The following is a 22,116-nucleotide window of genomic DNA, read 5'->3' on the forward strand; positions in this document are numbered from 1 at the left end:
CTGTGAAAATTTACAAATTTCTTATTGTATTACTGATTTTAGATTTCAAGTCTCTTTACCGTGTTTTTATTACGTTGATACGAAGGTTTTTCTTGGTGGGTGCTTTGAGTGACTGACAGTTTGCTTTTACATCTAACTTATGTCTTATTTTTCAAAATTTTAATCATCAAAAACAAGCCTTTATATTCTTGGCAGATTGAACGTGTTATTTCCCCCTGCCCTGTCCCTCCCCCCCAAAAGTCCAAATTTCTTTTCTATCAGTCTTGGAATAAGAGAAATTAGGGTTTGACTGATGACTTTAACTAATAGATTTAGTAAGCATATTGATCTTTTACCATGATCAAAGGTCTTCGTTTTTTGCCAAAAAAAAAAAAAAAAAAAAAAAAAGTTACCTTTCAAATCCATCACATGATACTGTGGGTGAGTCATAGCTCCTTTGTCATTTCTAAGAATTGGTTAGCATTATTGTTTTTCTCCTCTTTCCTTCCTCTTCCTGCTTTTTAAACCTCACACCTGAGCATCAGGTGTCATCAGTGCCCTCCCACATAATCCAGCCAGAGAGTTGAGTAACCTCTCCAGGAGGCCATGGCTCTCCTAACAAGAGCCTTTAGAATTCTCTTCCCTGTTCTATATATTTCTTTGGGCCAATACCCATGGCTGAAATCCAAGGTTGTAGCCATTGCACTTGAGCAATCACATTCCCATAAGTCACCCAGAGTCAAGGCAGGCCAGACGTGCGGCTCCTGGTTTGTAAGTCGGTATGGTCAGTTCTTGTTTTGAAAGGGTAAATTTGTCCCAATGTGACTGGGATGTGAGGACCAATGTGAGGAGAACACAAATTTTGCATTTACTTATGTGCTTTTCATCAGCGGGGAACACTGCACTGTGATGAAGGGAGCCATCCAGGGTTGGAAAATCCCACCAACACCACATGTCACAGGGAGATGAGCCACGCCCATCCACACCTGCTGGTACCTTCCGTTTCAACTCAGAGAGCGCTCTGCCCACCAGGTCACAGTAACTCACATGCAGCCTTCCCCCTCTTCCACAAGCAACTGCAGGTGCCATATTGATTGTAGTATTTCATAACCAGTTACCATGCGCCACCATGTTTATTCAGTCCCTATCATTTGTGAAGGTGTCATGGATGAAGTTTGTGAATGACATACCCCTAACCTAACACGACCAACCTGCCAAGAATATAAAGGCTTGTGTTTGATCAGTAAAATTGTGGGCTAGGGGCATATGCCCCAACCTTTGTGCATCGTATTGCCTGGTGTTGCATACAGTGGTGATTTTGAGGAACACATATATAACATTAGAGCAGAAATGTTTTCATATATGCAAAAGGGCAAGGAGTGAGGCAGGGCGTGTGCAATCGTGGGGGACAGGGTCATTATGACACTCACCCATGTGTTCCGTGAATGATGCCGGTATTGATTACAGATGCTAAGCCCACTGTGCTGAGCCTTTAATATGCATTCCCATGTGAATCCTCCCGGCAGACGTGTGAAATGCACATCGCTATGTAGGGCGGATGCTCCTGGCCCGCTCTTGATGCAACCCGCCACTTGAGTGACACCACCTTCCATGTGAAACTTCCATTAATCACCACTCAGGGTGCTGAGCCCCCTGCTCCTCCAGGTTCCTCCCCACCCAGCCTTCCCCTGCGTCATCCCCGGCTGGTACTCTTAGACTAGGCAGTTCTCATCGGCTCTAACCCATGGGAGGCCCTCATGCCTCTTTGCTTCTGGAAAGAACTGGCTTCAGAAGGTGGCCCCAATATGGACACTCCTGACCCTTTGCAACCCGTAATCTCTCTTCTACCGGAAGAAATGAAATGATTTATTGGGTCAGTAACTTGAGGACAATGAATTGGGCCTATGGGGGGCAGTTTCTACTTTTATTTTGTCTCTTCCCTGGTCCCCAGGCAGTGAAGCCCCTCCACACCCCAGTTCTAATCTGCGGGGCCTTTGCCTGCCACGCCCCATCCGAGTCTGACATGTACAGGATGGTTATACGTTGTATCCTGAGATTCACTGAGTAGGTCCATCTGGCTCTGACTCTAAGCTACATCCTCTTCCTTAAGATTCATCTTTAATCCAGAGGATAATTTGGACTCCATCTTTCACTTAATATTTTATTAAAATTTGGGTAGGGAGACTGGGACTTCTGGGGTGCAGGGGGTGGGGGTGGACAGACTAAGTTTGATTCATATCATTAAGAAGGAAATGAATCCAATATGTGAGGCAAAGTCTGGCATCTCCGTAGCCTGAACTTTAGCCACCTTACTGATTTTTTTAAAAGATATGTTTGCTTCTTAGCTTGAATACCTATTTTAGCCTAGAATAAAATATGTGCTCAGCAAGTCATTAGCAGATTTGGCTAAAAAAGAAACATTCATTTGCAGACAGACACCATGGAGAAAATAAAAGACTTTTTCAATATGATCTGGACTTTGAAACCCTGAACGTGTATGAATAGAGAACTGGTGTTGCTCAGGGTGTTTTTAAAGCGGCAGATAATGAATGATTCATGGTAGGTCCGTTTCTATGTGTTTCATCGAGGCTGAGTGCTATGTCATGGTTCCGAGCTCTGTTCTTAGGCAAGCCTGGCTCCTGCGCTGGCCCCTCGTGCGGATCAACCTGCTGAGGCACCAAGAAAATCCCAAGCGCAGAGATACAATAGATTTTGAAACAGTGTCCCATTGAGGAGCACATTATCATTCATCTATTCGTTACAAAAGAGGGAGCTTTATATTCCTCCCTAGCGAAACAGACCAAGTACAATACCCTGTTGTTCTCAGCTGTTGGTTTGTTGTTGTTTTTTAATAAAACCAGAAATGTGTGTTAGGCCAGCCTAGCAAAAGATGGGAACAACTCAATTTATCATAATATTGTGCAGGCTCAGGAAGGCCCAAATGTAACAGGCTCACAATAGGAACGCGCACAGGCATGCTGACTGTGCAGGTCCAGGAAACAATGTGTGAGGGGTTTGGGGCTTTGTTTTGCTCCGTGTTTATGTCCCCGCTGCCTTGGCAGGCCCTCCTCGGGGATCGGGTGTGTTAACGAACTCATCAGGCGAGCCTTGCGCCAGGTGGTGATTTTCATGTGTACCTGTTCTGGTCCTATTCTTATGCCCAGCGTCCTGCATTCTATTGGGTTCAATGCTCAGAAACAATGAGTAACTATGAACCGTGGAACCCAGGTGGCATCTCTCAGCCTCGGTTTCTTATGGCCCCACATGGCTCCAGTAACAGCAAGGAGTTTCTTCCAAAGGTAGCCTGAGGCTTGTATCCCAGGGAAATGAGCTGTAGCTGCTGATCAAGTTTCAGGGGTCGGATTCGGTTCCAAAGGAACTGACTTCTAAGAAAGGGTGTCCTGTGGAATAGTGTGCGGAGGGAGCTTCAAAGAGTGGAGACACCCCATTTTTCTCCTCTGGAAGGAGAACAGGGTAGGTCAGGAATCCTTGGAAGAACTGTAGTTCTAGGGATGTGAAACTACACTTTGAAAAATGAGAAATGTACACATGTGATATGGTGGAAAACAGCATGGCGTTTATTTAAATTTTTTTAGATCTTTGTTGTTGAAGGTATTACATACGTCTCCCCCCTTAACTCCTTTCGGCCCACCTCTGCCTTCTCCGCCCTGTTGTCTGTGTCCCTGAGTTATGCCTACAAGCTCTGTGGTGGATGGCTTCCCTCCCCCACCCACCTTCCCTCTGAGAGTCCACAGTCTGTTCCCTGCCACCAGCAAGACAAGTTTGTGTTCATGTCCAAGTCAAGCACTTACTGGCTAAGTGATCTTTCACGGCTTTTGCTCATCTGAAAAATGGAGTTGTTTGGTTTGTTGTAAGGTGTAAAGGGCACATGAAATTGTTAGCAGGGTGCTAAGACGTATTCGTCTAGACGTCCTTTTTCTGAACTCAGGAGAGAGGTGATGAAATGTTCTAAGACTTAGAAAGAACTCTGATTGAGCAAGTATATTTTTTTAAATGTATTTTTATTGATTTCAGAGAGGGGGGGAGAGATAGAAGCATTCATGATGAGATAGAATCATTGATTGGCTACCCACAACCCAGGCGTGTGCTCAGTGCTCAACCACCGAGCCAGGCATGAACAGGCATTTTAAAGAAATGAAAAGCAACATCGTGTCCTTGTAGTTAAAGAAGTAACTTTCAAAGCAGCTGTCTGCGAGCTCCTTCCACTCCCGCAGGCTGGCATGGGGAAGGCTCCTGGACCCAATGCGGCGCTTGTAAATGTTTCTGCGAAGAGATAAGAGAGCTTTTTAATTAGGATATTAAATAGTCACAAAGGGAAAAATACAGCCTCCACTGAGCGTCTGTCGCTTCCAGGATATTAATTTGCTTTATGTGTTATCTTTTCACAGATATTGCAAAAGTTAATTTCGCCAGACTCCTTTAGCACGTTAAACTATTCACAATTCAGAGTAACTGTACTTCAAGTAAATTAACTTTGGGTGTATTGAGTTTAATATCAGGTCCTTTTTTGCACAAGTATACAGAGGCAGTAGCCACTTGCAGATTTAAAATTCTACTTCCCTAGTATGATTTGTCTCCTCCGCCCACCCCCACCCACACAGTGAGGAGTTGCTCCTGGCTTTCTTTTAACTTAGGCTAAAAGAGTAAGAAACAACACATATGTTCCTGAAAACAAAACGGCCCAGTTAAAGGGAACAAATGTGTTTACTTTAATGTTTCATTGTTCTTTTCTCTGATGTCTTTTTATCCTACAGGCATATGTTTGCGCTGCTCATAGAATAAGAATGTCCTTCTTTACCGCGTAAAACCAAGCATAAGTTTGGAAAATCTCTATATTAGCACAGATTATAACACTCTGACTTGATAAAGATTTCCAAACCATTAATTTATAAGAGGCAGGAATTTCCCCAGATGTACTCATGGTTTGCTTAGCTGCTAATAAACGTTTGGTGCGGAAGAGGTCTCACGGTCCAATACGATTAGGAAAGACTTGACTTAAACAGATAAGTGTGCTCTGCAGGACTTACAAGATTCTTTAACCTGCTAACGTGCATGGGGATTCTCGGAGCATCAGATACAGTGTGTGGTATTTCTCAGGTTCTTCCTGGATCAGCAAAGTTTTGCATTGAGCATCTGTATAGCAGATCCCTGGGCCTTCGGTGGGGCAGGAGCTGGGGGGAGCGGGGCAAGAAGGAGAAAAGGGGGAACATCTGTAACACTCTGAACAAGAAAGGTAATACATTTTTAAAAACTCATAAAAATTCAAATCACCCAAAAAGTTTTCTCTTCTACCTTAGATTCATTTGAAAATGTGTCTATGTTGAGATAAGTGTTGCTTTAACTTTTTTTTTTTAATCTGTGGTTGTTTTGTTTGGGTTGATTTGGCTAGTTCTCTAGGAAAAACCAGGAGTGCTATATGTGTGGAGAAACTTTCGCTAGGAGAGTTACTTGCAGCCATTTTTAACACTGAGTTCCTCCCCCCCCCCCCCCCCCGGTATAATTGGAGACACAACGACAGTGTATAACTCACGGGTGGAGCAGCTTCGCTTCTGGGAGGGGCATGGACCTAGAGCCCTATCTCCATGGCTTTCCTGTTGGTCCCTGTGGTGAGTTTGCCTTAAGGATCTCCTGCAAGTCACAAGGTATGGCTGACAAGGTTTGAGACCCATGTATGCAGAGACAATTCTAGAACATGGAAATGGGAGGGAGGGAACTAAAGGGAGCATTGCTTGGCTCAGAGAGTCTTCACTTCCTTAATGGAATAATAATATGTGCTTGATCCCCTTGGGGATGATGGGAATGAGCAAGTGGATGGCTGTAAAATATCCTGCAGTTTGTTTTCAAAGTCTTATTGGCAAATGCAGTACTTGAATCCGTTGAGATGCATTATTTCTTCTCAGGATGTGTGTGGGAGAACGAGATAAAAGGAGTATAGGAAATGTGCAAAAGAGAGAGAGAGAGATTTTAAAGTAGCGAGGCCTCTATTTGCTCAAGCACAGAAATGCTTACGCTGCTTTTGGGGACAGAAATGTAGCTTGGAGATCGGAAGCAGACAGTGTTGCCGTGTGTGGGGTGCAGAGTTTGGGTTGGGGTGGAAATGGAATGTATATGTAAATTAACGGAGCTATAAAAACATATTAATATCCAAGGCAAACTTTTTGCGAGGGGAAGGCCATCAGGCATACCCAAGCACTGCAGTTAACATTTTCAGTTATGACTGCACTTACTTCCACACCACAATCCCAAAGAACTCATTTTTGAATGCATCGAAATTACACATTAGCTTTTTCCACCTTCACTTTCCAATTTAGGAAAGAAAGCATTTGAAAAATAAATCTTATTAGAATCTAAACATAATGTGAGAAAAATGATTGTTAGTGAGAATAATGAAGTAGAATGGAAAAATGTATGACAACTTTAAGAAATAACTATTAAGCTTCAGAAATTATTAATGAAAAAAATGCCAGAGAGAACCAAAGGGGCTGCAAGTTCACTCAAGGAATTGAGAAATGCTTTGAGGTCCTTCGAATGCTTCTCTTCAGTTCAGTGCTGTCTGTGAGGATTTGCCAGTGAACGTCCTGCAAGTTGAAGCTAGTTCTCTTGCTAAAGAAAATGAAAGAGCCTGAGAAATCTTTTTATACCTTTCTTCATCACAGTTATTTTTCTATACTGCATTCATTCTTAACCTAACCTAGCTTGAAAATGTGAACTCACTCCTGAGAAACCGAAAGAGAGGAGGCTTCACGGTTGGTTTGATGGAAAGTGTACCAGGGCTGTTAGGGTTGCCGCAGGAGGAACGCATGAGGCCAGACATGGTAAGGGATTATACGTGTATTAGGTCGTCTGCATGCCAGATGGCCTGGGCCCCAAAATGGCGCCAGCACGCAGGGACGGGGAATCAGAGATTTTAAAGGACGCTGGGTGGGCTTTTTTTGGGAAGGGAACTCTCTGGGCTGGTCCAGATCCTGGGAAAATCTGGTGGGGAGAGAACGTGGTCATAGCAGGTGAAATGTGGTCTAAGCCAGTGGTCGGCAAACCGCGACTCACGAGCCACATGCGGCTCTTTGGCCCTTTGAGTGTGGCTCTTCCACAAAATACCACGTGCGGGCGCACGTACAGTGCGAAGTTGACTTAAAACTTTGTTTATTAAGTTAATTTTAGGGAACGTTGTGGAGTGAAAAAAGATGGAGTGTCGAGGAGATGTAGTGTTGAGAAAAGTATGTTGAGATGGTGTGAACATATAGAGAGGATGAACGAAAGGAGATAGACGAGTGTGGATGGGAGAGTTGGGAGGGGTCAACCTCAGTGAAGGTACCTCATTGAGATTGAGGACGTTTTTAGCAAAGGCCAGCTTAGGAGTACCCTAATTAAGTTAATAACAATGTACCTACCTATATAGTTTAAAAAATTTGGCTCTCAAAAGAAATTCCAATCGTTGTACTGTTGACTAATGAGTTTGCCAACCACTGGTCTAAGCGAAAGGGAATGTCTGTTGTCAAGTGGTCTAAAGGTCAGTCCCCGGGGGAGGGGGTGCCCATTCAATTATTTGATCAGACCTAACAGGCTGCAAATCTTATTTCTCGGGCCTTTCTCTGAAGATTAGCTTTTCTCCTAGCATCAGTGGGACCATCCGCATGCTTTCGTGCCTAAATCAACAGGGGAAGAGGGAGCACTGTCCTTCGAGGGACGTGACACTGTTCCCCAGGGTCTAGACCAGCGGTTCTCAACCTTCTGGCCCTTTACATACAGCTCCTCATGTTGTGACCCAACCATAACATTATTTTCGTGGCTACTTCATAACTGTAATGTTGCTACTGTTATGAATTGTCATGTAAATATCTGATATGCAGGATGGTCTTAGGCGACCCCAGTGAAAGGGTCGTTCGACCGCCAAAGGGGTTGTGACCCACAGGTTGAGAACCGCTGGTCTAGACGGAAATGCATGCGTGTAGTTGTGTTATTTCTCAGTGTGTTATTCCAGAGAGAGTGAGGATGCACGCTCCCATTCCTTATGGGACAGTCAGGAAGGCTCGGGCGTTTAACCAGTGGGAACAAGTCTATCGCCACTCAAAAACAAGGTGAAAAATAAAAAAGTTTCCACAATGTGCAGGGTGGATTAGGACATGCATATTGAAGATTAAGAGGCCAACTTGACAAGAATTTTCAAAGCCGTTGAAGGTGATCCAGTTTTGCTGAGTCATTGGAGAATCTGCTTTGATCAGGAGATCTCAGTAATGCATGCCATTAAAGCTTTGAATAAGAAACAACACTAGGAAACAGCACATCCAATCCTATTTTCTTTTAAATTCCATATATGTATGTTATGAAGCAAAACAATACAGTGGACAGCTGAAATTCAGTCAGTTTAAAAACCAGAATGTTATCATTAATACCACTGGGTTTCTCCCTATGTGATGCAATTTTCCCAGCTCTTTCCCAATATACTTAATCTGTGGCTTTTCTCTCTTGCTAATTTGCACACACACACAGTCTTAAAACATGGTTTAGTATCATTGTTTCTGAATCTAGTAAATATAGTACCACACTATTTATGTTTATGTTGCAAGTTCTATGGCTAATAGTGTTCACTAAAGATATATTCTAGAATTTAAGAGCAGCACGATTCACAACAGCCAAAATTGGGCACTATATCCTAATGCTCTCTCGCAGACCAACATTAGAATGCAACACACATACACATGCAGTAGAATAAACTACAAACACTCTACAACTGCATCCAAAAGTGATTTTGAATCTCCTAACCAAAATATTTAAGTAAAAGTATACCTACTTTATACAAATGGAACTGGATAGTACCAAATATAAAGAGGGGTTATTATTTGGTAATAATGTTAATGTAGAATCCATAAAATTATGATGGTTCCATGTTGATTATGATCCAGTGTTTTATGGGAACTGTTTTGAAAGGCTGTTTTCAGGAATACTAGGTGGAGAAAGCCATGGGTTTTAAAAGTTCTCTGGTCAGACAAGTGTCTTCCAATCAGAAACTCCTAACTCACTTCTTTTTTATGAGTCTCAAGTAAAAAGAAATATGCTTCTCTCTCTTTTTGCAGTAGACAGCAATTGCCCACACCTTTCCAAATATACTATATATACTCTTTACATCCCTTACATTAATTATTTGGAATGAAACAAAAGCGCTATGTTTAATGTTCTTGTAAACAACGGCACTGAAGAAATGGATAGTGGCTTTGTGTCATACCTTATCTAATACTAGAGGCCCGGTGCACAAAATTCGTGCACTGGGGGGGGGGGGGAGGGGGTCCCTCAGCCCAGCCTGTACCCTCTCACAATCCTGGACCTCTGGCTCCTAACCTCTCACCTGCCTGATCACCCCCAACTGCCCCCCCGCCCGCCAGCCTGGTCACCTCTCACTGCCCCCCCTGCAGCCTGGCCACCCCACGCAGCCTGCTGCTTGGTCGTCCCTCACTGCCCCCCCCCCCCCTGCTGGCCTGGTCGCCCCACACAGCCTTTTCAGTTGTCTGTCTGGTTGTTTCGATCATGAGGGCCCTTGGCTCTTTATATATATATGGATGAGTAAGTCTTGATTATTGAAAAGATTGGTGAAAAGACATCCACCTTCTATTCATAGCTCAAATTAGCCTACAAAGCTTCACTAGACTCTATAAATCGATTCAAAAGTAAAATATATTTATTCCACTTGTGCAAAATGACTACTCTTTAGTGACAAAATGATATACCAGACAGTTTTTTTTTCACCCACAGAAAAAGAAATATACCAGCAAATTCTGCATTTTGCAAAAATGCTCCGTTAATGTAGAGTCCATAAGAATTTGCATGTTATAGAAGAAATTTCCTAAACAGCAGTAATGAACCTGAGGTTCTGGATTATTTTAGAACAAGAGCTAATTTACAGAAATTAGTAACAGGTGCCGTTATGCCAGGCTGTGGTAAATTGTTTCTGCCAAGGTCCAGCGAGGAAATGTGTTTGGTTTTGTGGATTATACATGCTCAGTGGCCACTGCTCAGCCAATGTGGCCTTTGTAGTAGGAAAGCCTCCCTAATTAATATGTAAACAAATGGGCATGGCTGTGTTCCAATAACTTTACTTAAAAATTACGAGACAGGCAACTAGATTTGGCCCCTGGGCTGTACCCCTGTCCCCTGTTTAGAATGTTCCACTTCTATAATTTTGTTTGACTTAACTGCCTTAACACCTGCCCTAGGTAAGTAATATTTACTTATTCATAAATTATATCTCAGTGACTAGAAAGTCATACATGCTTATGGTAAAATATTTGAGAAACCCAGAAGAGTACAAATAAAGTGAAATTTAATCAGGTGGGTGTTATTTATTACTAACAAGATTTACTACAGGAAGGCTCAGCTTTATCCATATGTCACAGACTCGGTGTGTAACGGAGTCGAATTCATGGGCTCCATCCTCATTTTGACATTAGCTGAAGTGACTCAGATTCACCCGACTAAAGTCAACTCAAAAACAAGCACATGCAGGTGTGGCTAAAATGGTTAGAGGTTGAGCTGTAGATTCAATTTCCAGTCAAGGGCATTTACCTGGGTTGCAGGTTCAATACCCCAGTCCCAGTCAGGGTGAATTCGGGAGGCAGCCAGTCTATGTGTCTCTCTCACATCAATGTTTCTCACTCTCTCTAAAAATCAATGATAAAAATATCTTCGGGTGAGGATTAACAAAAGAAAGAATAGATAATGCAAAACAAGTACAGGGATGATGACAAAAATGTTACCTGACAGCAAGCAACAACATGATAACTTCCTTTCTTTGAGCTCTTTTTCCATCAGCACAGCCTGGAAATGCCAAATACAAGTCTATTTCTTTTTCAATGAAATTAATAGACATATGAAAAATGGAAAGAATTAAGTGGATTAGGCAAAATCTTCCAAAGAACTGAGTCATTTCCTTAAACATGTAAGTGTGTGTGAGAGAATCACTCAACCGATTTTTCTCAGTAATGCATGTTCATTAGCAAAAGTACAAAGTAGTTAGTGGACAGGTGGTTTTGACTTATCTGCAATGCAGACCTTCTCACTGAGCCCAAGAAGACTAAGTAGTCTTAAATCAATGCAGGGAAAATGATGGCATGTGATATTCGTGGGACTTTTTACATATTTTAAATATTTTTATTGACTTAAGAGAGGAATAGAGAGAGAGCTAGAAACATCATGATGACAATCATCGATCGGCTGCCTCCTGCACGCCCCACACTGGGGATCGAGCCCACAACCCACGCATATGCCCTGACCAGTAATTGAACCATGACCTCCTAATTCATAGGTCTATACTCAGCCACTTAGCCACACAGGCCAGGTTTCATGGAACGCTTTATATTCTTTTTGTCCCTAAAAAACCAAGCCAGGTGTGCCATTTCATCATCACTCTCTATTCACTGAAGGGTCTAAATAATACAAGGTCACGGGCTCCAAAATGGCCTTTAGTGATTTTGGTTCACTTTTATAATACAAAAGTTTTTGTTTTTTTTTTCTCAGCCAAGACCACCACCAAGTTTGATTTTACTGTAATTCTCTATGCCTGACTTAGAAAATGATTGGTTTTAGAGTAGTGAATGTTACCCTCCAGATCAAGCTTTTCTGGAAATGCCAGCTTTAAGACTCCATCTTAATTAGATAACAATGAAGTTGTGCTCTCCCTTCTCTATTTGCTTAATTAAAAGCTAAGTAATGGCTTTTCAATGAGCCTAATTAGTTGGAAGCCTTCTGTTCTTGCAAAGTCCTTATCCCAATATAGCTAACAAATAAACGTTTAATAGTTTTCCATTTACCTGTAGGGAAAAGTACACTTATTGTCTTTTGGAGTGGCAGCCAGTCTTCTATATCTCCAAACCACATTTATGGGCTCCCTGGAGGCCCAGTGAGACTCAAAAGCCAAGTATAACTTGTCAGGTCGAGTATTTCTTTTCACACTATTGTACACCCAACAGCTATTGCTATAGGCCAGTGGTCGGCAAACTCATTAGTCAACAGAGCCAAATATCAACAGTACAACGATTGAAATTTCTTTTGAGAGCCAAATTTTTTAAACTTAAACTATATAGGTAGGTACATTGTTGTTAACTTAATTAGGGTACTCCTAAGCTGGCCTTTGCTAAAAACATCCTCAATCTGAGGGGTCGACCTCAGTGAACGTACCCCCACTTCTTCAAAATAGACTCGCCCAGGCCGAAAACCGACTTCTGCGCATGGGCCATGAAGTTTCAGTCGCACTGTACGTGCGCGCCCGCACATGGTATTTTGTGGAAGAGCCACACTCAAGGGGCCAAAGAGCCGCATGTGGCTCGCAAGCCGTGGTTTGCCGACTACTGCTATAGACGGACCGGGTGAACTCTCCTCTATTAGAAACTCATGGAAATCCAGAAGAGGCATGAAAAGGCTTACAATTTGCTTCTTATAATAATGCTGGTTAACATTATTTTGGGCCTGGTACCATTCTGTACATTCTACGTACAGTAACGTATTTATGTCTCACAATAACTGTATGAGGGGGATATATCTTACAGGTGAAAAATTGAGTCGTCATTACATAATTTGATCAAAGCGATACAACAAGGAAGTATCAAAGTTTGGAATTTAAAACTATGACTACTCCAGATATCATCTGTTATAATGAGATCATGCAAATGTAATACGCCAAGCAATTTGGAAAGTAATAGAAGAATACATAAAAATTCAATATCTAAACTATTTTCATAAGTTCTAATAGTTTGGAAAGGAGAACACAATGTCTGTTCCATTTAGCAATTTCTATTTTTGGAGTATTTGCCCATGTTTGGTGAAAGCAGAGGGTAGTATTTATTAAAAAGTGAACACTTATAAATAGAAAATGATTTATGTAAGCCTCCTGGTAACCACAAAGCAAAAACCCCACCTATATTAGATATACAAAAGATAAATAAAAAAGAATGAAAGCATCCAATTATAGGAAACCATCAAATCACAAAGCAACCAGAAAATAATAAACCAAATGGCAATAGTAAGTCCATTCCTGTCAACAATTACTTTAAATGTAAATGGAGTACGTTATCTAAACAAACCTGGCTGTTGCTGGTGAGATGCTAGTATTGGATGGAAAGTAAAGGAGAATTTTGAAATTTAAGGATCATTTTCTGCAAAGAGCCAGGGGGCTCTTTACCTGGAGCTCCCCCTGACTCTCTATGTACACTGACAGCAAGGGTCCTCATGGATATTTATCGGGAACTCAAGAGTGGTCCATGGGTTCACTATGACATATCTGTCCCACTTTGTGCCCATGACTTATTTGGAGGTACATTGTATGTACTAAGAGAGCAAGAACAGTCAATGGATCACCTTTGAGCTGTGTGGTTTGATTGGTTGGTTGATTGTTTCTTTCATTTTTCAACAATTAATTAGAATCTCTGGGAATTCAAAGTTAAGTAAGGAGTGACTTTTAACCTGGATAATCATAATCTCATTGGTGAGAAAATATACCAACAACTATTTAGTATATGGCTTTTCTGTATCTCACAAAAAAAGAGACTTGAATTACTGACTATAAATGATGACAATATCCATGCTAAAATGAAAGCATATGTAGCAGTGATGGCGAAGCTTTTGAGCTCGGCGTGTCAGCATTTTGAAAAACCCTAACTTAACTCTGGTGCCATGTCACATATAGGAATTTTTTGATATCTGCAACCATAGTAAAACAAAGACTTATATTTTTGATATTTTATATATTTAAATGCCATTTAACAAAGAAAAATCAACCAAAAAAATGAGCTTGCGTGTCACCTCTGACACACGTGTCATAGGTTCGCCATCACTGATATATAGGCTAATGGAAGTGATTTTGAAACAAGGAGATAAGAGGGAAGCTCCAAATAAGTTGGCAAACTCATTAGTCAACAGAGCCAAATATCAACAGTACTTCTTCAAAATAGACTCGCCCAGGCCGAAAACCGACTTCTGCGCATGGGCCATGAAGTTTCAATCGCACTGTACGTGCGCCCGCACATGGTATTTTGTGGAAGAGCCACACTCAAGGGGCCAAAGAACCACATGTGGCTCGCGAGCCGCAGTTTGCCGACCAAGCTCTAAACTATCCTGTGGAAGACATGGTGTTTGCCTGGTTGGTAGGTTGGGGAAGATTTTTCAAGAAGGCATAGCACATGCAGAGGTTGAAGGTTCCTGGTGTGTTTGAAGACTTTCAAACAGCCCAGTGCACCTTTAATCTAGAGGGCAGAGTAGCTGGATGTGACGTTCTAGAGACAGTAGGAATGAAATGAGGAAGAGACTTGTTCTTTGCGCTAACTGTATGGACTTTACCTGGAGTAGATGAGCAACGATGGGAGGATTCTGGGCAGAGCCAGTATTCTCAGCTTTGACTTACCACTCTGAGATCAGGATGGGCCAATGTTACCCCAGCTGTAGTCCCTTTCCCTTCACCATCCCAAGAGTAAAGGGTAAAGTGTTCAGGTTCTTAGGGCCTTGCCCTGGAACTGCATGCACATGGAGTGAAACCATGTAGCTCTAGCTCATTTATTTGTTTGTTAAAAACACTTGCTTTTTAATTTCCATCCATTTTTCACTTTAATTCTACTTGACCGTGACACGTGGTGTGTCATTTTTGGAACTCTGTAATTACAGGGCCAGTCACTAATTTGATGAATCCATTGTCACATAATTGAGGTCATCTGCTCTTCAGTGATAATGGTAGTTATTAACTTCTCCAAAAATCCCAAATTGTAAGACAGCAAACATGCATTCATCATAATTCTATATTTCTATCATTTTCTTTTCTCAGTCTCACAAGCTAGTAATAGGAAGAAACTACAGGATCAAAATTAAGAAATAAATGCATGACTCCAGTTTTGAGCAAGTATAATCTTTAGAGTTGCTTCCCTAGTTATTTTGAAATATTAGACAAATTAGTACAGCTCTCTAGCTAACATAACCATACAAGCTGGAGTTTTCCAGACAATCTTAAACTCAAATGTGCCTGTAACTACCATGGCAAATCTAATTTTTGTTGAGAAGATAAAGTATAGGCAAATCAGGTTTATATATCTTTCATCTTGAAAGTAAAGAAAACTATAAGCATCTAGCTAAGCCTTCAGCCAACAAGATTACCTTTATAGAGGTAGCTGATAAATGCTCTAAGGGAATAACTCACTAAGGAAGACCAGTGTGAGTTAGATAAGGCTGTAGGGAAGCAGAGGGTCATGAAAAATAGAAATAAATGTTTTCTTAGGACCAGAAATGTTTTAAATTATACTTTTGTTACTTTCAAAGCACAAGCTAACTCAAACACTAGACCACAATCCCCCCAAAAATGTCCTTATGGGATTTGTTTCAGTTGATACAAATATTTTATTTATATCATCATATTATTGAAATGTTAAATATATTATTTCTCAGTGTTCATTCAGTACACCGAAGTTTAAGAAATCCTCTTAGAATGAATGAAAAAGAGAACGTGTTTTCTTAATTACTTTTTCACACCCACTAGCACACACAGACACATATGCCTGCACTACACACATCTCTAATCTCTTCCGTGTTATTATAATGCCATTCACATAATTCATTTCTTAAATAAGCCAGATGCCCAAATTGGAACTGTGGCTTTGCCGCTAAGTAGCATCATTTCAGGTAACGTCATTTTATATCCTGGGAAAAGAACTCGTTAATGTTAAGTAGATGGATTTCAATTTTCCACGTAAAATGAGTCATGGTAAGTAATTATTTTAAAAAATAGAAAACTTCGATAGTCAACAAGATTAGATTCAACTCTTCCATATACTTTCCGGACCCTTTAGAATTGGCAGGCCCCTTCATTACAGCCTCCTTCCCTATTATTTTAACCATGTCAATTATTTTTTAACGAACAAGCCATGGAATTTCAAGCTCTCCCTTCTTGTGAAATGCCTGCTGATGTATTTGGAATTCCCATTCATGCTTAGGATTCCATTCATTTAACCCTCTTCTGAGGCCTTCTTTCGTACTCCTATGAACTGTGACATTTTGCTTTTATAGGTATAATGTGACATATTTTGCATTATAATTGATGGGGCATGTGTTCCCGGAAGTCAGGAAATATCCATGGTTGAGGCAAAAGTTAAGTTTACAATTGTGAGTACACAAAACACAGATCATTGTATTATTATTTATGAATTGTATTATATTCCATAAGAACTGTAGACCTACTTTTGCCCATCCCTGCATATATCTGAATTCTTACAATGAAAGCACATTCTCACTCAACTGCATAAAAGAGTGAGCTGCCCATTAGGTTTTCCTTCCATATTGATTCCGCTGAAATCTTTTCTTTTTTTAAAATATATTTTACTGATTTTTTACAGAGAGGAAGGGAGAGGGATAGAGAGTTATAAACATCAACGAGAGAGAAACATCAATCAGCTGCCCTTTGCACACCCCCTACTGGGGATGTGCCCGCAACCAAGGTACATGCCCCTGACTAGGATCGAACCCGGGACCCTTCAGTTCGCAGGCCAACGTTCTATCCACTGAGCCAAACCAGTTAGGGCCAGCTGAAATCTTTTCTTAAGCCAGATAATCACAATACACTATTTCACTACAAACTTGAAAATAAATGGTTAAATGAGCTTGTGAAATCTGAGACAAATGAATTACTTTCTTTATGCTAAATCTAAGAAAGCATTGAAAATGAGCTAAAAGAAAGCTTAGACTTCTTTTATGAAGCTAGATCTTTTTGCTACCACCAATTTTGTACATTTATATTTTTTTACCTAATAATAGACAAACACGCAAATTGACTGTCCCTCCACTACACTCACAAGCCAATCAGGAGAGTATGCAAATTAACCCAACTAAGATGGTGGTTAATTTGCATACATCTGCGCAAAGCGACGGAGCGAAGACTGAAAGCTCCAGCCGGAGCGAAGGCCTGGGTCCCAGGTGCCGGAGGAAAACCGGTGCCGGCAGCCAGGGGAAGGGAAGGCCTACTGCACAAGTCTCTTCGTGCAATGGGCCTCTAGTATATATATATAATTGTTGATAGTATTTCAGAAGCTAGATTTTGAAAATCTAAACTAAAATCATTATTTTCTTCCTTATGGAGTAAAGAGATTTGCCTAACCAGAACTGGCATCACATCAAACTTAAAATAGATGCCAGACACAGAGGTCTGAATAGCTCTCTTCCTATTCACAGCCACATATTTTTGCCTGCTGGTTTCTCTTGTAATTTGTCTATTGAAAATAGAATGTGTCCTGTAAGAGGGAAAAGGAGGCATGGAGAGCATCGTCTCCTACAGAGGCCTGACATCTGCTAACACCAATGCTCTGAATTAGACTCTGTTCAGATTGATTGTATAATCCTTGTTCCAGATACATCATAACAGTGCATTATTTTGACATGGAAGGTCATTCTGTACATGCTAGATTACATGAAGCATTTGGAATGAAAAATCATTAGGAAGATGACATTGTTCTTTGCACTGGCTTTTTGGGACAGACACAGGTCTGTGTAGCTGGAAAAGACAGAGGGTGTAAAGAGCACACAGAACACGGTGAGTTCTACAGGGAGTTTCAAAGGCAGCCAGACTCCTTGCATTCCTCAAAGGCCGAGGAGCATTGTCATGCATAAAAGCAATAAAAAATTCAAAAGGATTTATGCGTGAATTAGTTTCACCAACAGGAAAACTTTAATTTGGAAAAAAAATTAAAATAAATGTCTCTCTCCAAGCAATTGGGTAGGCCAGTAAGAATGATGTATCCTCAACTTTTCAAAGTATGAAAACAATGACAATTGGTATTCTTTCCTTAGGCATTTATGAGAGCAGTTGAATTGTTGGTAACGGGCCAGCAATTTGTTCATGTCTATCCAAAATGGCATGAAATATTTGGATACATTTGTTATCAGGATCAAGGCCCACTACTAAAATTAAAAAAAAAAAAAAAAACACAAACACAGAAACTGTCTTTTTCCCCAATCATGCCATTTAAAAGAATTTAAATATTCCACCTTAGGAAATAAATTAGAAAAGAATATCAAAATGTTCTGCTTCCTTCTCTTCTTGTAAATTAAACCTGAAATGTTAACTGTGTTAATAATTTATCACTAAAGGGCAAACTTGCTATCAATCTGAGCCATGGAATAGAAATGGTAGGGCTCAAAAAATTATTAAAACTAAAATAATGTCAGAGTAGATGAGTAATTTAGTAAACAAATACCCATTTAAAATGGAAAAGTTAATATTTGCTTAATGAAATTAATAGTTCCTATCTTTAGTATAAAATTATCTTGATAATGCCGCATAGTAACATGCTATTAATTTGATGGTGGTTTAATCAAGTGTCTCTATTTCTCCACAAACTAGATAAACTCCTCATCTTTAAAATATTAGCTACATCAAATTATGTTAATTAAAAGACAACTTTCCAGAAATTTGATATTTAATCAAATGAGCATTCATCTCATTGAGTGCACATGGCAGTCCAAGAAAATTGTGCCACTGAAAAGAAAACTCTGCTGTATATTTCAAATCTTTTCATGGACTGAGCGAGTCTGCAGTATATTTTCCCCTGCTCCTGTTGGAGCTACATGAGAGAGCCTATTTGAACACAGAATGGGGGTGGAAGAAATTAATCCTCCCTACCAGGGTTAGCCTATCAACAGGGCTTAAGTACAGTTGTGAACATCATGGTGTCTTTGATTTATGATGTTTACTGCAGTGTCTGAGTTGTTGCCCTGGAAAATATTCCCTCCCTAAAGTATGACTAATATTATGGATCAATCTCTCTCTTTTGTACCATTCAATCTTGTACACTAAGCAGACAAAGGGTTTCCTTTTAAAACACAGATGGCAAAGACGGGCTTAGCAGTGATGAATGAGATAGGAATCACAGGTGATTTTCCTGTTCCTTTCCCTTCCATTGAGAGCCTTTTAAACATGTTCTCTACTTTAATAGACTAGATGTCTTAACCACAGTAAGACACACACACAGCTTTAAAATCTGCCTTCCTCTGGTTTGTTAACATGGGAGTATTTCCTAGTGGAAAGTTGAAGTGGAGGAAGTCAGTTGTGGTCATCTTTTGACAAGGCTCACGTTAGCATCCACACACACAAGCACACACGTGCACAGTGCTGTGAGAGTTATTCCAACACAAAAAGTAACATAAGTTATAATTAAAGATAGTTTACTAGTCTACCACTCAGAATACATCTCCAAATGATTGTAGGTCAATTACCGGAAGACATCTCAAAAGCATATTAATTAGATTAGACATGCTTACATCTTTATGTTTTAATGGGAATAAGAAGTCTCAGGAAACTGAGGTGACTTGCTCTTAGTTATTCAGAATAATAGGGTCTTAAATTGAAGTCTCCTGAATGTTCCCACTCATCCAATGGATCTCTTATCATGAAAACAATACAGGCTGGGGTGAAAGTAGGTTTACAGTTGTCAATATGAAAAACAATACAATAATTCATAAATAACAACACAAGAATAAGTGCTGTGTATCCCATATTCACAACTGTAAACTTACTTTAGCTCCACCTTGTATTGGTAATTCTTTTTTTGGATTAGTCTCTAGAGCAGGGGTGGGCAAACTTTTTGACTCGAGGGCCACAATGGGTTCTTAAACTGGACCGAGGGCCGGAACAAAAGCATGGATGGAGTGTTTGTGTGAACTAATATAAATTCAAAGTAAACATCATTACATAAAAGGGTACGGTCTTTTTTTTTTTAGTTTTATTCATTTCAAACGGGCCGGATCCAGCCCGCGGGCCGTAGTTTGCCCATGGCTGCTCTAGAGCCATTTTAGCAGACAAAGAATCCTAGTTTATAAGTATTATTATTCTATAGGCTTTTCTGTTTTTCTGTTTTGCCAAAATGATACTACTTAACTTCATACACTACTTACTCATCAACCTTGGCTGTGTGACCTCCTTACGGCACTAAATTATTTCCCACAATTAAATTGAGTGCATATTTATTGACAAAACATATGCATAGTAGATGTACTTTACTTACATAGTTAGAACTAAACACACAGACTCTGAAATATTCTAGACTAAATTATTATGAAGTCTCTTCTTGCTAAAACTTTGAAATTTAATCTGTATGTTTGTCTTAAGCTATCAGTGCTATTATTATTATTTATAGGTTAATTCTGAGATTCTGAACACAGTCTGTGCTATCAGATACTAATCCAACTGACTGAACAATTATAAATATTAATGACTGGGTTAAAATAATTTTTCTCCTATTGTTATTTCATGCCTAAAATATTCAATGCTTGGGTTTATGTTTCTATAAATGGCACACGCACTCACACACAAGATTCTTTATAGCAGACCCTAAAATGACCTTGTGCATTTCAAAGAATGTTTTCTAATGGAAAGAAAAGTTTAAGTCTTTTATGTAGTCCAATCTTAAACAGCTTATTGATCAACGTCAACAGGTGGAGCCAAGACAAATGGTCTTAATCTGCACCCTTGTAAATAAATATGTTCATCACGGGGAGACAATTCTTCCAATGAATCAAAAAAATCAATATGAGTTTTTTCACTCAATCATTCCGAGTCCCAGCCCACGCCAGAAAGTCTAAGGGGATCTTCTAGGGTCTTTTTGGAAAAGTCTAGGTTCTATATTTTGCCTGGAACTACTTATAGAGAGCTATCATTTCAATTTTTAGAAAATAACTGTGGTTACTTGGGCCAGTGTCAAGGTAACACTTTCCAAAATAAAACGACCACGGAGATTTGCACGTCCCAGAGATATTTGAAGTTGATGGAGTCTGTGGTTACTTAAAGATCAGCTGCTTTTATTGGATTAAGTGGCATTGGGTTATGATCTGGATACAGGAATTGTGAACCTTCTGAAGGCACTCCTCTCATTCACATGCCTACCATGGCATTATTTCTGACCTCTCTTCATCCCAGTCATTCTTCCGTGGGAAGAAGGATGTTTGTACTTTTAAAACGACCACCTCCTATTGCATATTAGTCATTGGATTGTGATTGACAGGCACAGGATACAGTGACATCATTCCTGTCTGTTGTCAAATGGGTGATGCATATACTTACTGTGGCATATGTCAAGCCCTTACTAAGCGGTCACTAAATTATTATCATTAGGGCACATGCCCCAGTTGCAGGCTCGATCCCAAGTAAAAGGCATGCAGGAGGCAGCCAATCCATGATTCTCTCTCATCATGGATGTTTCTATCCCTCTCTCCCTCTTCCTTCCTCTCTGATATCAATAAAAAAATGAGAAGTTTTCTCCCTAACACAGAGAGAACAGCTTGCAGTCAAAGCAAATATAAACGATGATCCTCACACACAGGAAAAAAAACAAAACACAGAGATTGTGATAGAAGTCTGTGCGCTCTATCAGAGATTACCTTCATCTGATGGAAGCAGAAACTGAAAAACAGTGGCTTCCATGGAGTAGAAGCATGTTTTTCTCTCATGTAAAAGACGTCAAGCAGTAGGCTGCCCAGGGCTAGGACAGCCAGCACACGTGCTAGTGAAAACTCCGTCTCCTAGTTTCCGCTGCACCATTACTTGTCCTTTCCAATTGGCTTTTATATCCCCACAAAGAGAAGAGGAAAAGCGGAAAGAATTGTCATCTCGATTAGCCCCCTTCTAGAGCTGCCTGGGAGTCCCCATTGAAGGGACTTCCGCTTACATAACACTGGCTAAAGCTTAATCACACCATCACCTCCATCTGCGAGTGAGTTGGGAAATATAGTTTGTTTTTATCTATTTTATTTTATTTTTTTAAATTACAGTTTACATGCAGTATTACTTTGGATAGCACAGTGGTTAAACAATCATATACATCACACCGTGTTCCCTTAATATTTCCAGTACCCACTTGGCACCATAAACAGTTATTACACTGTTATTTCCTATGCTGTACTTTACATCTATAATGATTTTGTATAAACTACCAATCTGTACTTCTCAATCTCTTCACCTTTTCACCCAGTCCCCAAACCCCCTTCCTCCTAGCAACCATCAGTCTGTTCTCCGTTATCTATGAGTCTATTTCTATTTGGTTTGTTCTTTAGATTTCACATACAAGTGAAATCATATGGTGTTTGTCTGATTTATTTCATTTAGCA

At 40.3% G+C, this 22,116-nt stretch overlaps 1 protein-coding gene across 6 annotated transcripts in view; it reads right to left on the bottom strand.

The window, feature by feature from the left end:
* Positions 1-4,070: 4,070 nt before the first annotated feature.
* The window catches only part of KCNJ2 (potassium inwardly rectifying channel subfamily J member 2), a 255,701-nt gene continuing 237,655 nt past the window's right edge, over positions 4,071-22,116 (bottom strand). For all 6 annotated transcript variants that reach the window (XR_004972718.1, XR_004972714.1, XR_004972713.1 and 3 more), the window contains 2 exons: positions 5,028-5,171; positions 4,071-4,263 (listed from right to left, as the gene is read on the bottom strand). The gene's annotated coding sequence lies outside the window, so the exon portion shown is untranslated. The remainder of the gene's footprint in view (positions 4,264-5,027; positions 5,172-22,116) is intronic.

Source organism: Myotis myotis, unplaced genomic scaffold (genome assembly GCF_014108235.1).
Source record: "Myotis myotis isolate mMyoMyo1 unplaced genomic scaffold, mMyoMyo1.p scaffold_m19_p_17, whole genome shotgun sequence".
Classification (NCBI taxonomy): domain Eukaryota; kingdom Metazoa; phylum Chordata; class Mammalia; order Chiroptera; family Vespertilionidae; genus Myotis; species Myotis myotis.